The 16,110-nt window shown below is 36.7% G+C and overlaps 1 long non-coding RNA gene across 1 annotated transcript in view; it reads left to right on the top strand.

Annotated features, from left to right (window-relative positions):
* Positions 1 to 16,110, top strand: part of LOC136792883 (uncharacterized) — a 131,323-nt gene that overhangs the window by 75,690 nt on the left and 39,523 nt on the right. Inside the window, exon 2 of the long non-coding RNA XR_010837460.1 lies at positions 6,594 to 6,680. This is a non-coding gene — a long non-coding RNA (uncharacterized lncRNA). The remainder of the gene's footprint in view (positions 1 to 6,593; positions 6,681 to 16,110) is intronic.

The following is a 16,110-nucleotide window of genomic DNA, read 5'->3' as shown; positions in this document are numbered from 1 at the left end:
GTGAGTCATGCTATGATGCCAACTGATCTTTTCATCAGGAACTGGCAGTTTCTTTGACTCTGCTCTCTCCTCACATCCAGCACCATCAATCACTGTACCTCTTTCAATCTAGTCCATCTTTCTTCGGTCCTTTTCCACAGCTTCTACTCTAAATCTCATTAACTTCTCTCCTGGAATATTTAAATATGCTCCTGATCCCATCATTTCTACATGCAGACCACAGCCCAGCTTAAAATTGTTTTTCTAGCTGAAGTCAAGTCTCCTTACTTTGCCAGTCAAGGATATCCATAATCTGTCTCTAGCACTAATTTTCCAGGTCTTTCTTCTCACCCGCCCCTGGTCATGTATTATTCTCCCTGCTGTGTCTTTGACTGTATTATTACATTCAGTTGATCTTCTCTGCTACCTTTCCACATGTTCAAGCTTTGTCCTACTTTCAACGTGAACTTCCAAGACCATTTCCTCCATAATTGTCCTGGTTCCTTCAAGTAAATGGGATCTTGCCATCCCATGAACTCATTTGTTACTCATACATTTCTACAAATTGTGGCATTGTGGGGAGGAAAAAAAAATTCCTCTACCCAACTTAGATTCTCTAGCATGGGACCTGGTAAATTAGACTGGCCAGAGAGAGATTAACAGGAGAAAAACAAACATGTTTATTAATATTTGTATCATGAATGTACACATGGGAGCACCTAATGAGTAACTCAGAGGGGTGATTAGAACTTTGGTTTATCTCAAGCTAAAAGGAGGTAAAGGAGTTTGCAGCTTCTCAGCAAAGGAGGCAGTTAAGGGAATGTGACCAGGGAAAGCATGGTAGACAAGAATTGCTTATTAAGGTCTGTTATGCATATTTAAGAAATGCTTTCTCCATTGATAACGATGCCAAAAACTTGGCCTCTGTGCACTGGTCCCGAATTGAATCTTGGAGACAGAATTTTGGGTGAAGTAGAAAAGAATAGCTTTATTGCTTTGCCAGACAAAGGGGGACACAGTGGGCTCATGCTCCTTAAAACTATGTGTCCCAACCTGGGAGGATTTGATGAGGAGTTTTATAGCAATGATTAAAGGGCAGGGTTGCTGATAAGATTACGGTGTGTGCAGGGCCTGCACTCCTTTAATCTGGTAATCTCTTGATGAATTTCTCTGGTTCCTTTAATCTGGCCTCAAGTGGTCTTCTCTGGAATAAAGAATGCTGACATCTTCCATTTGTTGGGGGTTTTAGTTCTGTAAATAGCTCAAAGATGTTATGTTTATCCCTTAAGATGGAACCAAAACCCTGCCCCAAGGCTGCACTATTGTTTCTTGGTGCTTCTCCCTTGTCTCTGCATCCCTCTCCTGGTTAGCAACTGTTCAAATCGGCTCTTTGGAACGCAGGGAAGGTCATGGAGGCTAGAGTCGATTCCCTACAAACAAGAAACAGGAGACACAGAAAGGCTTCTGTGCCCAGGAGACAACAGGGTCCTGCTCAGTTTCACTCTCCCTTTTTCTTTGATACTTCTCAATCTTGAGGAGAACAGATGTTGGACAACAAAAGGAATAATCATTTTGGATAGAGATGTTAATCATAAACTTGGCAGAGGAACTCGGTTTTAGGGAGACTTGGTTTTAATCCCCACTTAGATTTTATCTTTTCCCAAATCTTTCAGGGACAGGGCAATGATTGCTCTGGCTACTTCCTGCTGAAATGGGGTGTAGTCTGCCTAAATTTGGGGGATTGGATACCGAATTAGAAATATTTGAGGTCCAAGTCCTAGATCTGAGTTTTGTATGATTAAGATCTCAATTTCTTTGTCTGCCATTTTGGTGCAACAGACCCAGTTAGAGGTAGGAGGAGTGACAACTGGAACTTTAGTAGACAAAATACATCTCATTCTCTTAGGAATTCAGGAGAATAAGTCTGAAACCCAGTCTGGAACTGGTTTGGGGAGACTTGTTGTGGCCAGTTATTTCCACACCATTTCCTGTAAGGGGGCAAACCCACCAAGGCAATCCTGAAGACCCAGAAATAGGAAGCTGACCACATATCCAGCAGTTAGAATTACTGAAAGAATCAGCATATGAATCTATAGTGTTGTGGGGAAAGGTAAAATGTATGAGAAAGAATAAGAAAACAGAACTTTCATTTCGCTTGCCAGAACAAATACTTAAGGTTTCCCAAAAGGTGAGATGTGCACTTCTTGGGAATCTGCTCACTGGCTATAGGCAGGCTTGGCTGGTCAGTCTCTGCTAATCTTTTTCTCTAGTGTGATGTGCCCATGGTTTTACTCCATACAATTTTAGAGAGGCATGAGTAGTAAGAAGAATGTCATAGGGTCCCTTCCATTTCTCTTCAAGCTGCTGCTCAAGTCCTTGCTCTTTCCACATTTCCAGCAGCACCCAGTATTGTGCTTTGAAGGGATGCAAGGGAGCTTCCAGGTGAGGGGGAGACCTCTGGGACACAAACTCATGTGTAGCAGTTAACAATTGGTCAATCTGTTGTACATACTGTTTAATTTTTACCTCCTGCATGAGAAACGTTTTTCTTTCTTTACTCTTAGGAGCTAAGAATTGTCTCCCATATATAATTTTGTAAGGGCTCAATCCTAGCCTGCTTCTAGGGGCCAATTGTATATGGAGGAGAGCGATTGGCAAGACCTTGTCCCATTTTAGATGAGTTTCCTTCATAGCTTGGTGAGAGTTTTCTTCAGGGTGTGATTCATCTTCTTGGCCTTTCCTGTAGATTGGGGTCTCCATGATGAATGAAGTTTCCATTTTACACCTAAAGCTTTATTTACTCTTCGTGTTATTTCTGTGACAAAAGCAGATCCATTGTCACTCTGAATAGTAGAGGGAAGGCCGTACCTAGGAATAATGTCCTTAAGAAGGGCTTTTGTCACTTCAGATGCTTTTTCCAGTGAGTAGAGGGAAGGCCTCTACTCAACCTTGATCCACGTATAATCCACATAAGTCTTTAGCCAAAGTCTCGTTGAAGAGGGTGGGAGAATTTTTAAATCCTTGTGGCAGCACCATCCAGCAGTACTGACTTGTTGTTTTGGAATTGGAGTTTTGCCATTCAAAGGCAAATAGGAACTGCAATTTCTTTTCTACTGGAATACAGAAAAAGACATCTTTCAAATCTAATACAGTGAAGTAATCATAATCTCCAGGTATGGTTCTTAAGTAAGGTGTATGGGTTTGGAACTGTAGGATGAATGTCCTAAATTATTTCATTTATGGCTCACAGATCCTGAATGAATCAGTATTCATTGGTATGAGGTTTCTTGACCAGAAGAATAGGAGTATTATAAGGAGACCTGCAGGGTCTACTTAGTCCATACTTTAGAAATCCATTTAAAACCGGCTGGATTACTTGTATGGCCTCTTTCTTAAGAGGGTATTGTTTTTTTCCTTGGCTATGAGGCTACCATTTTTACAGTGATAGAGACAGCTGGCCTGTCTGCGTGCCCCATCAGCCCAGACAGCCTTACTTTTTCTGTGATCTTCTCCAGAATCAGAATGGTTGCCTTTTACTGATACTGGAGAGGGAGACATCTCTACGAAGAGAAATTTCCTTTAAAAATGTAAATTTCCTTTATAAAAGGAAAACTTGTACCTGTTTCTAGAGCTTTTCCTGCTTGTTCTCAATGTACTTTTAGTTCAAAATAATCCATATGCCAGAGAAGTATTTGGGGGTGATGTATCCTGGTACCCTTCAGCATGCATCATTCATTACCTTATATCTGAAAACATTTAATCTTGTCTAATAGTATTACTATATTTGGATTGTCCTAACAGATTAAACTTGGGAACATTTCCCTTTCTGCCTCAGCAAGAAAGATGCTTTAAAGGGGGAAAAAATGGGGTCCAGCTCTTTTAAAAGAGCCTGAGTGGGTGGCTGAGGTGGGGTGCACTCTGCAATCACCGAATCAGTATTCCTACCCTCAGGAGAGAAAAGCACTTGGAAACACTAAAAGTTGCTTTACTTAAAGAAGATTGGTGTGACTGGATAGCCCCCCTGTCCTCGGAAAGAAAACAGAACAAAGCCTTTTATGTTTCTTAGTTTAAACTAAGAGCAGCCCCAGGATTGGGAGAGTTGGCAGATGCTCATCCCAATCGTGACCCACCCTCTGAAGCTATTGAAGAGCAACAGGATACGCCACTCCAAAACATACCTCTTTGGCATAAGGATTATTTTTAGCCCATGATTTTTGAGGAAGAGCAGACACAGGGGGATCTCTGAAAACAGACTAGAACTTGCCCCTTGGAAAGGGACATTTACATTTATAAAGGCCATCTCCAGTTGTAGGGGTGTCTGCCTCTCTGTCCCAGGAGGAGGACTTTCAATCTCCAGAAATTCTTACCAATGGAGAAGGCAACAACTTAAATCTGCATAGCAACCCTTACTCTTGTTACCAAGCTTTTCCTGGTAACCTCCCATAACTGGCCTCCCCTTCAAAATGTCTTTCTTTTGTCTTTTGCTGGAGATGGTATTTAAGATGGCAGCTTTGGCCATTTCTGGTAGTTTTATTCAGTTTTTCTGGGTATGTCCCATGTATACAGGAGGTAGACATGTTGACGAAATAAAATTCCTATTTTATGGCAGGATGAAAACATTTTAAATATAAATTATTGCTTTGCCTATTTGGGCCTCATGTGCATCTGCATTAACCAGACCTGCTTAGGAGATAACATTCCTTGCTTCTTAGTCACATAAAGGGTTACAACTCCTTAGGAGATAACCTTCCTTCTTAATCTTTTAATGGGCCAGGATGACACATGACCCACTATGTGCTTCTTTGTACATGTAGACCTGGATTGTGTAAAGTGTCAATACATCATTTGAAATATAACCCTTTGTCTCAAAACGTATACAACTGCTTTGACCTCTAATGGGCAGAACAGTCCTCAGAGCTTTTCTGAAATACTGTTTTCCAGGTTATAATCCTCAGGTTGGCTCATATAAAATTTTCCATTTCTTTCTTAACTATTAATTTTTCCATCAAGAATGTTACTAAACTGCTGTTTGTTTTTCTCCTGTTAATCTGTCTTCCATTATGGGGGCAGGGTCTCAGTCAGGAACTTAGAAGGGTGGAAGAAAAATTCTTTTTCTTCCCTTACGCTGTCCTGTGGCCTGTGAAGTATAAGAATGGTTTTAAAGAGGCATCATTCCAGGGCACCTGTCAGTGCCCTCAACAGCGCACCCTGCTTAGCCCCTGGGCTCACAAGTCCCTGGTGACCCTGCCCAGGAGCTTCAGGAGAGAATGGATCTTAGCATACCTGGGGATCGTAGGGTCTGCACATTAGATTGCTCATCTAAGGCACTTACTCATTCATAAGGGCAGCACTGGGAGGCTGGTTCTGAGTGTTTAACACCACAGGACCTCTGAGAAGGGAGTCATTTGGGATTTGCTGCTACTCCTAATAGGTAAGGTTCCCATGATGGATTGGAACCCAACAGTAACACCCCTGAAATGTTGAGGCAAGGGCCACCCCAGTTACAATAATAAAACTGCTTGAGTAGATGGTCTCTGTCTTGTTCAGAGAGGCCAATAGCACCTTGCACACCAGGTGTTAATACTTACTGAACAAAAGTTATATAGTTAGATTTTGGTAATTGATGTTTTACTGTCTTTGATATGCAATTCATCTTGAATTTCTTTTCTAATATAGAGTATAAATGACAACCTTTATATAATAAGACATCAAGTTCTTTGGATGACTCTAAAACATTATTTATATACATTTAATTTAAAAAGTATGAACTCCTTATATATATATATATATAATATATATATATATATATATATATAAAGAAGCATGCTAGATATAGAATAAGAGTGATGAAAAGCCACAGCCCCTGTGCCTAAGAAACTGAAAAAATATATTTAGAGAGAGCTTCACCAAATTAATATATGTAACTTCTATTCATTCAGAAAAAAAAAAAAAAAAAGCATCTTCCTGTCTAGTCAACACCTGGCTAAATACTGGATAACACAGTCCTGCCCTTGACGTAGCTATTGAACAAGAAAAAATTCACTATATAACTATAAATTCTGATGAGCACCATGAAGAAAACAAATAAGGTAGAAATTAACCCACTCAGTCAGATTGGTAAGGGAAGATCTTCATGAAAAAGTGAGGTTTCAGCTGAGACCTGAAGGTCAAGAGGTAATCATTTATGAGAAAGTTGGTCCAGAGAGAACAGTGTATTGATGCCTCTAAGGTAACACATACCTTTTAGATAGATCAGGCAAGGTATTATTAGAGCATGAAATATTATAGTGATAGCAGTACCAGGACAGATGAAGAGAAGTCAATTGATTTGAAATATGTTTTGAGATATATCTTGCATAATTCAGTGGTGGGATAATTAGAAGGAACTGGAAAGAGGATAATCAAAATGACCAAAACTTTCCACTTGAGCAGCTGAGTGGTACCATTTACTGAATGAGCTTAAGTAAGAACAAATTGAGATTGGGGTGAGGACCAAAGAGCTCCTTTGTGACATGACTTCATCATATTACTCAATCTTTTTCAATATTAAAGCAAAAAAATTAAATATTACATTCAAAGATTTTCAAAGATTTTGAATGTTTTCTTTGCTGCAGGTATCTACTGCATGAATGCAATGAGATGAAAATACAATGATGGATATAAATACAAAAAGGTCCTGCTCTCCTGGAACTTACAATCAGGTGAGAAAGACAGACACTCAGCATGCAAACAGATGTGATGAAGATCATGTGATATGGTTACGTGGGCATATGCGGTAGTGAATGGATTTTAGCAAGCCTAGAACGAGTGGGGAAGTCCTTTCTGGGGAACTGATACTTAAAACCAGGTTGTGAAAGATAAGTAGGCATTTGCTGGGTGAAGAGCTGAAAGCTCAGGAGACTGTCGAAGAAGAGGGAACAGCCCAGGTCTACTGGTAGAGGTTCTCTGGTATACTTGTCAAAGTGGACAATATTGGTTAATTCAGAGGAAGAATGTACAGGAGTAAATGGGAAGTTCAGGTTCAATGGGTGATAGAGAAAGAGGTACTGAGACACTGAATACAGAACAGAAGCAAGAAATTGCTAGTCATAGCTGGGTAAAGAAAGAAGTTGAAGTACATTTGAGCCTGATGGGACATGAATTTTTACTGAAAACCTTTGTGTAAGAATGAGGTAGCCTTTTTTATTCCTGTCATCAGGCTAATATTTTATACTTAATCCCTCTCTACCTCTGAAAGCATAACAATGCATTTTAATTCTTTACAAAATTGCTGTCAATAGGGCATTTGGGTTATTCTCCTTAGGGTACACATTTTGTTTCTTTTCACCCAGAGTTGATATTTCCTTGGGGGGAAAAATGGAGCAGGTTTTATGAGAACTAAAGTATATCCCAAAACAACTACTACACCTTTCCCAAAAAACACTTCTAAAGAAATTTTGAACTCAGAACATTTCTGATTTTCTTTTTCTGTCCATAACACTGGGCATGCATTAGAGTAAGAAAAAGATTGCAAAAGGCAAAAGCATTCTTTTACTTAAAAGCACAATTTTTGGGAAAGAAAGATTAAAATATTGTTTTTCTAAAAGCTTTACCAAATGATGGGAAGTCAACATGATTAATAATCATGTTTTTACCACTGTGACACTGGATTGGATTATCAAAATAGTTGTACAGTTTCAAAATCGCTGTTTTTAATGTATTTTTATGACACATAAATGGCCCCATGATCTAATGGAACATACAATTGTATGGAAGCTGAATTATATTAGCACAGCTAAATGCAACTGATAGAAGTAATGCATAGAAAGCTTCCTTCTCTTTGAAACCATCCTATCTTCCTTGGAAGACCTGGTTACATTCTGAACTCAGTCCTTCAATACAGCAGTTGTAATTGATTCTAATTACTGTTCACATGCCTGACTCCTTCACTAAACTGAGTGACTCAAAGGCAGGGAATGTTTATTATTTATCTTTCTAACCACAGGACTTTAGATATAGTAGATGCTCAAAAATATATTTCTGCAGGAATAAATATGAGTCAAACTATTATGACATACCATACTATTGAGGTTATCAAAGATTGGGCTTTTGTCTTAATAACAGGCATAAAACTTTAAAGGGGATGTTCATTTAGAAAGACAACCCCCCACCCCCGCCCGGCAACTAAGCCAACACCCTGGCCACTTTGACACCTAGTTCTTATAAATGTTTCCCTTCCTTCCATGTATTCACTCTCATAATGTAGTGAGTGTAAGAAACACAGCCATGTTTAAACATCTGGGATTCATCAGGCTGGTTCTCTTAATCAAAGTTAGGAAATCAGCTCCAGATGTTGCCTAACTAAAGTTACATAAGCATTGTTCATATTGTTAAGTACAATCAGACTTAAGTTCCCATTTCTTGAAAGTAGCTTAATTTGTATAGGCAGGAGTTAGAGTCTGCTCTATTTTTTAAAAATTAACTCTCAACTTAAATACAGAGATAAGGCTGATAGATCTCTCTAGAAGTGAATAAGTATCAATGAGAATTCAAGATATATTTTTTGAAATCATACATTTAACCATCTTAGCTCAAAGATGCCATGAGAAGGAAAGGAAAAATAATACTGTCTAAGTACCCACTATGTGCTTGCGTAGGGGAGGGAAAATAATTTTCCCTCTGCCTTCCTAGGTTTTTGGCTAAAACACCCCTCTAATAAAAGACAGATTAATAGGAGAAAAATAGAAGTTTAACAACATGTATACCTGGGAGAGACCCATGGAAATCTGAGTATACATGGAAGATATACCTAGGAAATACCCAGAAACACTAACTCCGCAAAATGGCCTAAGTCACTACCTTAAATACCATCTCCAGCTAAGGACAAAAGAAGATGTTGGGAGTAGGGCAAAGAAGCCAGTTATGTGGTTACCAGGCAAAGCACAGTAAACAAGGGAATGGTTATCATGTGAATTTAAGTTGTTACCTTGTCCACTGATCAGAATTTCTAGAGATTTAGTCATTCTTCTCTTCCTGGTACAGAGGAAGAGACTTCCCTTATAAAAGGTTTACCTTATTAATGTGAGTGTCTCATACAAAAGCATAACTTCTACTGGTTTTCAGAGCTTCTCCTGTGTCTGCTGTTTCTTAAAAATAACCAGCTCAAGAAAATCCATATGCCAAAGAGGCATATTTCAGGGTGGCATATTCTGTTCACCTCCAGCCCAGCTGTTGAAATTTCTCCAAGGAATTTCATAGTACAGAAGCTGAGTTGAAAGACTGCTCCATATCTAGCTCATTGAACCAGTATTAGTCTTGAAATGGTTAGGTTAAACAGTTGTGTCTCATTTCAGGAGGCAGTCTTGCAGGTGGGCTCCCAAAGTTAGACCTATATGGTGAAAGCAATTAGGTATTTAGTGAAAGAAAATTAAGTTTTAGTTTTACATAAGTACAATATTGATATTAAAGCTTATTTTAAAAATCCTTATAACAATTCAATTTTATCCAGCTTAACAACACAAGATTCTCTCTTCAGAACTTTTACTATCCATTTAGATTGTTATTTATTCTCATCTTTTCCATTCTGAAGTAGCTGGTTGTTTTTGAAGACAAAATTCTTTCATTGCCCTGAACAAAAATGCATCTCCTTATCTCATACTTTGTTACCCAATAACATACCCTACTTTCCCTGCATACAAAGATGGAATAGTTTCTCTTACTATTGCTAGTAGTTTTAATTACATTAGAATTCTTAACCTGTAGAAACCTTAATTGCTAGTGAAAACTCAGAAGTAAGCAATTGTGAATGGCTTGTTACAACAGTGTTCTTTAGATTGCTAAATTTGTGAATACATTTCATAATGTCTAGAATTATATGCCTTTTTTATAGTACAGTTTTTCAATGTGGCATGAGACATGTTTACTAATAGACCCAAACATTTTTGGTGTATCTACCTTTTTTTATTACAGAGGTACTAATGTGAAATTTTCTTATTTAGAAATGATGTAGATTTCAATGAATTTGTATCCTTTACTTTAGCAAAATGTTAAGGTATCAAGTTGCTAAAAAGACTTTGGAAGCTTAAAAGATTTTAAAGGAGACATATCTTATAAAACCTCATCATTGTTGAAAAGTTTATTTATAAACGTCTAGTCTACCTTCAACTATTTCATTTGTTATTAATAATCATATTTTGATTCTTTACGAAAGTTTCATAAAATATTAGCAAAATTAACCATCATCTTATTTTTCTCTTGCTGACAATTTTTGTAACAGACATAACATGAGCTTAGCTGAGTAGTAAACCCAGGTAGAATAAAAGTTGCACCTCTGCATTATATTTAATGCTAATAATACTGAAGACATTTCTATTTTAATTAAACCAACAAACTTCAACTAGCTTTCATTTACCAAATATTATTCCAGATCACATGTACTTGAAAAACATTAGTTTCTGTATTTCTGTGAGTTTTGGAATACCCAATCCATACAGCGTTTTCCTTCAAGCCAACCGAATAGTTTTTACAAATTAATTTTGACAGTACCATCTAGAGACAGAAAAATAAGACATCTACAACATACCTATATAGACACACATGATCATATAGAGAGATACAAAGAGAAATAGTATGGCTTTTATTCTAAACTTTTAGCCATGAGTCAGGTACAATACAAAACTCACTAATTTATTTTAAAACAAAAACAAAAAACAATTGGATCCAAATTGTGTTTCTGGCAGATGGAATAAGTTTACCTGCTCAGATGGCTGAAGCTTTTTTACTAATATTTGTGGAGAAGACACTTAAGATTGCTTATCTGCCCAATTTCTAAATAGCTTCTTGTCCCCTCTAGATGAGAATGATTTACCTGAAGTTTGCATTTCAGAGAAATGGCTCTCAGCTCCTGGAGAAGACGAGGTAGGCACAGAGAAAGTGTACAAGTTTTCCCCAAGATGAAATTTTGAGGATTAGAGGCCTAGGGAAAAATTTTTCCTTTTTCTCAAGTGCAGGACAATTCTGTTTCCAGTGTCCTAGTCTTTTACAATATCTGCACGCATTTGGAGATCAATTGGGGAGATTTGGGGATTGGTAAGGATAGGTGGACTTTGAATTTTTTCTAGAGCTACGTTTCTGGTTTTGTAAAGATTTTAAAGACAAAGCAATTGTTCTTAATTCCTCAAGGAATTGGATTGTGGTCTGAATTATATCACGGTCTGCCCATCCAAATACATTATCTTCAATTTCCTTCTTTTATATCAACAAGATTTCCAACCAAGATGGAAATCAAAAGAATCCTATGTTTTGGAACTTCAGGGTTTAATGTGGTATGCTTTGGTAAAGTCTGTATAAATGCTTACCTTTTTTTCTGCGTGTTCGACTCAACCTCAACCAGTTCACCTTAGGATGAAAAGCTCTGCTATTGCTTCTGTCAGCTTCTTAACATCAACCTCCGGCTGAGCCATTTCCTGTTCATGTGTAAGAGGGCCTGGGAGAAATTCTGTTCATCTGTTACCTCTGTAAGAGGTGTTTTCCCCAGGGGGCCGTCTGGCTTTTCTGTTGACTACAGTAATATAATGAAAGAACACCCCTTAGCAGCCATTCAAGGTCCCCTGTAAGTAGCAATGTGAATGTCCACTGATCTTTTCAACTCTTCTATACATTCGGTAGGATCTTTTGAAACTGGAAGTAAGAAAACGGGGGACTTATATAATTTCATCTTGTTAAGGAAATCCCTAAGGCTAGATGCCATACTCATTTGTGTCTTCTTTTCAACGTTATCTTTCCATAGGTATCAATAAGACAGTTGTTTACAACTTTTTTCAAATATAGAAGTTTTTCCAGTTCAAAAGATCCCTCATCTGGCCATTGACAAGTAGAATCCTCAATATATTTATCTCAGTAGTGACTCAAACCAATAAGCCTTTTATTGACTTAACTAGGGACACAAAAGGCATTGCAAAAGATAGTGCAGAAGATGCAGCCCCCATAATCCAAAATGTTCACTCCCAGAGTTGGCCTAAGAAAGCAAAGAGACCGTCACTGCCTCAGGTATTAAGAAAGGTGCGAGGGAAAACAGCGTCTTTGGTCTCCCAGAACATGAAATGCCTCTACTTACAGACCTGCTAATCTGTGACACTGGGCATGTACAATTGGAATGGGACTTTTCAGCACTAATGAGACAATAAAGGCTGAGATGACAAAGGCCCTTTATGGACCAGGACCCCTTAAGACAAATTCCCTGTGAGCCAGCCCTAGTGGACAAAGAGAAGGTGGCTAGTCAGTTCATGTCATGGACCCTCAGACTGTTTTAGCTGGCAGAGAGAATATCCTCACTGGCCACAAAGCCAAGCTCTCAAAACATAAAATTAGACAAAAGGAAAATGTCATCTTGCCCATGATTCTCCTCCTTAAAACAAAGGACACAAAAGACAGAGATAAAACAATAACCATTTCTGGGAGGAAAGAGAAAACAAGAGCAATAACAAAAATCTTTACCAGTTTCTATACGCAAGAAACTAGTTCACACGAATATTTTTTCCTGCTAATCTAAATTTAGAAAGGAAGGGACAATAACTTTTTACCTTCTCCTTTAAACTGGGCATAGAGAGAGAGATTTGGGAGAGCTGACTTTGGTAAGAAGCTTTACTTTTTGCCAGTTTCTACCAGTCTTCCAGAATCCCATCTGCAGGCTCTGGAGTGAGTATGGTGTCTCAGCAGGTCCCATCATGGGTCGCCAAACTGGTGGGGAGGAAAACTAATTTTCCCTCTACACTTCTAGGTTCTTGGTTGAGACCCCCTGTACTAAAAGACAGATTAACAGGAGAAAAACAGAAGTTTAATAACATGGAAAACTGAGTAACTCCCCAAAATGGTCCAAACCACACCTTACATACCAGCTCAAGACAAAGGAAGATGTTGGGAAAGGAAGGAATAAGCCAGTTATGGAAGGTTATCAGGCAAAGCAAAATAAATAGGGGTATAGTTGCCTTTTCCATTGAATAAGAGTGTCTAGAGATTTAGTGATCCTTCTCTGCCTGGTACAGAAAGGGAGACACCCTTATAAATGGACATTTCCCTTATAAATGTGCATGTTGCTTATAAAACAGACAACTTCTACTCAATTTTCAGAGCTTCTCTTGTGTCTTAAAAATAACCAGGTCAAGATAATTTTTATGTCAAAGAGAAATATTTGGGGGTGGCATATTCTGCTCTCCTCACTGGAAATTGTCATAGGTAATTCCACATGTACTATTTTGTTGGCTTTAATTCTTATAATAACTGTGAAATAGAAATTATCTCCATTATACAAATGAGGAACTACAGGTACACAGAAGTTAATTACATCATTGAAAATCATATGCATAGTGTCTAACCTGAAATTAGTCATTACTCTGACCCCAAATTTAGTACTCTTTCCATGAGTTGTCTTTCTCTGTAATCTTAGACAATATGGACCAGAAGGATAAAATTGAGAAATATTTTTTAAAAGTATATCTACAACCTTTTTGGAAACTATTTTCCCAAGGAAGACCATAAGTGTGAAACCTATGTCTGCTTTTCATATATAATTTAGTATTTTGCTCATATTTTAGTAAAATAATCAGTTTAATGATCTGATGACATAATTGGATTTTTATGAAGCTCAAAAAAGTCTGGAATACAGGGAAAATAAAGTGAATCAATTTAATCCCACTGCTAGAAGCTCTATAATAAGCACTCTCTAATCCAGAAATGCTGTAGGGCTCTAAAAGAAGCCTATTTGCTATCAAATAAAAGCCATGCACTGACTTTTGATGTTAGCAGGATAGGATAGATGTTCCAAATGGTCCTCCTATGGCAATGCAGGTTGATCCTGTATAATACAACATACTTGTTTTTTAAATTAGAGTTGAGCACAAAAACAAACAAACATAGAAAATCTCCAAAGGTTAAGATAAGGAAGAGAAAAGATATGTGGGGGAAGAATAAAAAGAACAGGAAGCTAAACCCTGAATAGTGCCAGGAAACAAATACAAAAGTCAAGCTTCCCCAATTCTAATAGCAGTCCTGGGCTCAGGAAACACCTAAGCCATTCTCTGCAAGGTAGGAATGCTGAATATTAAGGCAGGATGTTCCACAGGAGCTAAAGTGGTTGTAGGTATACATACCTTTGGCTCAGTGAAGCAAATGCAAATCTTCTGTGGCAGAAAGCCACACTACATTAGACCTTCAGAATTCTCCAAAGTTGTGTAATTAAAATAAGACTTACAGTTTTTTTAAAAAATCACTTAACAATAAATAGAATAGGCTTCATGAGTGAAAGTCATGAGAAACAACAAAAAATAAAACTGTCAAAACCTGGAGATATTAAAATTAGCTGACAGAAAATATAAAATAATGTTATAAAAGTCTAAAAATTTTAAGAAACAGTAAAAATCAGTAAGAAACAAGAAATTATTAAAAATGACCAAGCAGATTGTAATTAAGGATCAAATAGAAGCTTTATAAATAAAAAATAGTTACTGAAGTTAAAAGCTCAATCGCTATATTAAATAACATATTAGACACAGCTAAAGAGACAATGAACTAGAAGCAAGAACTAAAGAATTTGCAGTTGAGAGATGAGGGCATGAAAATATAAAAGAAAGGTTAAGAATCACTGAAGACAGAATAAACACAAGAAGGTCAAACTCCATTTAATTGTAGTCCTTGAGAAAATAATAGAGAGAGGCAATAATGGAATAATTGAGAATTGGGCTGAGAATTGCTGAGTCTTATGAACATGAGAGCCTTATGAGAATTATGATAGACAGAACCATAATAATCACAGGAAAATCTATATGTAAAACATAAAACTTCAGAACACCCACAATAAAAGTATCTGAAAGTCACCCAGAGGGAAAAAACAGAACTATAATGAAGAAAATTTAGTCTAACAAACAGTATACTTCTGAACAACTTAAAGGGAAGTCAAAAGTCCTTAGAGCAATATCTTCAAAATATTGGGAGACATAATTATGAACGAATTGTGTTAAAAAAATTCTTTTCTCAAGGTTATTATTTTAATAAAGATTTACAAAAAGAAAAACTGAGTTTACCACCAACAAACATTTACTAATGTACATTCTAAAAGATGTACTTAAATAAGGAAAGAAAGTTTCTAGATATAAGTTATGAAATGGAAGAAATATTGATCAAAGAAACTGTTAAACATGTAAATTAATCTAAAAAATGTAAAAATAAAAAACTGATAACTTCTTTGTTAAATGATGAACAACTTTTGTTAAAAAAACAATAAAAATACAATTGATAGATCTACACAGTCCAATACAGTATCTATTAGCCACAAATTACTATTTAAACTTAATAAAATTAAGTTAAAAATTCAGTTGCTCACTCATACTAGCTACATTTCTGGTGCTTAGTAGCCATATGTACTGGAGGTGCTATACAGTTTGTAAGACAAGAGTTAAAACAAATATGGAAAAAAACTAAAATGTCACTATTAACAAATGATATAATTGTCTACATGGAAACCCAAAGACTATACCAACAAAATATTAGAATGAATACTTATCAAAGTGCCTGAATATAATATTTAAAAATTAATGTGTTAATATACACCAGCTACAATTTTACAGCATAACTTAAAATATATATTAATAATATAAAAATACAATGAAATAGATATTTTAAAAAATGATTTGCAAAAAGCTAAGGAACAAAAACTTAATTTTATTGAAAGGTATTTTTAGAACACAGAAATATAAAAAGAAATATACCATGTTCATAGATGGCAGGAGCGGATAACTCAATATAATAAAGTTCTTAAATTTCACTATATATTTAATCAAAATTTAACAGGATTTTTGAGGAAATGAGTTAATTCTAAAACTTACTTGAAAAAGCAAAGTCCCAATAACAGGTAACGCATAACTGAAGAAGAATAAGGTGGGAAAAATTGTGCTGCCAGATACCAAGCTTTATTATAAAGCTATGCCAATGAATAAAATGTGATATTTATTCAGGGAGAGACCAATTGGCCATTGGTATAGAATATTCAATAGATTAGAAAGCAAAGCCCCAAAACAGCTTAATAGTACTTGATAATGGCAAAGGTGATATCACTGGAGAAAGGAGCTATGTTAAAAAAAAATAAAATTATTTTTTTGT

Source organism: Kogia breviceps, chromosome 17 (assembly GCF_026419965.1).
Source record: "Kogia breviceps isolate mKogBre1 chromosome 17, mKogBre1 haplotype 1, whole genome shotgun sequence".
Lineage (NCBI taxonomy): Eukaryota > Metazoa > Chordata > Mammalia > Artiodactyla > Physeteridae > Kogia > Kogia breviceps.
This window is presented reverse-complemented; position numbering and strand designations above follow the sequence as displayed.